We start from the raw sequence: 1267 nt of genomic DNA, 5'->3' as shown, positions 1-1267 counted from the left end.
TAGTGCGCGCCTGTAATTCCGGCTACTCGGAAGGCTGAGGCGGAAGGATCGCCGGAGCCCGGCAGGTCGAGGCTGCTGCATAAATAAAGATATGGGATACAAGTCAGGATTATGTGTATAAGTGGGCTGTGTACAGGTGAGTGAGTCTTGGTTGAACAATGAACAAGCATTTCTCCATGTGGGAAAATGAATGTTAGGAAGGACAGTTGACACAGGAAGGTGCATCTTCAGAGACTGAGATGAGTGTGGGCACCCCTTCGGCTTACGGTCACATGATCGGATTGTTCTCCAGTGGAGTCACGTAGAGAAGCTAGTAAAATACCAACACCCATGCCTCTCCCCAGAGATTCCAGTTCAGTGGGTTTGGGCTGAACTTGGACAATGGAATTTTGTTTGTTGGTTGCAGGAACATCAAGTAAACAATAAAAAAATTTAGGACCTTTCCGGGTGATTCTAATGTGCAGCCAGGGCTAGGGAGGTGGCAGGTGGCATATGGGAGCTCCTGGAATTTGTAAGGTTGTGGCCATATCTAGGTCTGCAGATAAGCCACCGCAGACCTAGAAGGTATTTGATGCAGATAGAGACAGGGGCTCAAACAATTCTCCTGCCTTGGTCTTGGGAGTAACTGAAATTACAGCTAATTTTTTTTGGCTTCAGAGATGAAACCAAGGGAATGAAATAAGAGACAGATGCCAGGACCAATTCACCATCCCTCCTAGATATATACATTGAGAGAATGAATGAATGAATGAATGAATGAATGAACAAATAAGTCTAGAATGGGCAAGAGCAGGTCCTTTGTACTTCTGTGCACTCAATGGGGAATATATATATTTTTTTCCTTGTTTCTTTTTCAGTTGGAGTGTCACTCTGTTGCCTAGGCTAGAGTGTGGTGACATGATTATAGCTCACTGTAGCCTCGCTGTCCTGGGTTCAGCTGATCCTTTGCCCCAGCCTGCCGAGTAGCTGGGACTACAGGCACCCACCACCAGGCCTGGTCAATTTATTTATTTATTTTGAGTGGGAGTCTCACTCCATCACCCAGGCTGGAGTGCAGTGGCACGCTCACAGCCACTGCAGCCTCAACCTGTTGGGCTCAGATGATCCTTCTGCCTCAGCCTTTCAAGTAGCTGGAACTACAGGCACACGCCATCATACCTGGCTAATTTTTTGAATTCTTATAGAGATAAGGTCTCCCCAAGTTGCCCAGGCTGGTCTCGAACACATGGGCTCTGGCAATCCTCTCACCTCGGCCCCCGAAAGTGCT

The sequence above is a fragment of the Carlito syrichta genome, unplaced genomic scaffold (assembly GCF_000164805.1).
Source record: "Carlito syrichta isolate Samal-C Ts95f unplaced genomic scaffold, Tarsius_syrichta-2.0.1 Scaffold233842, whole genome shotgun sequence".
In the NCBI taxonomy this organism is placed as follows: domain Eukaryota; kingdom Metazoa; phylum Chordata; class Mammalia; order Primates; family Tarsiidae; genus Carlito; species Carlito syrichta.
This window is presented reverse-complemented; position numbering follows the sequence as displayed.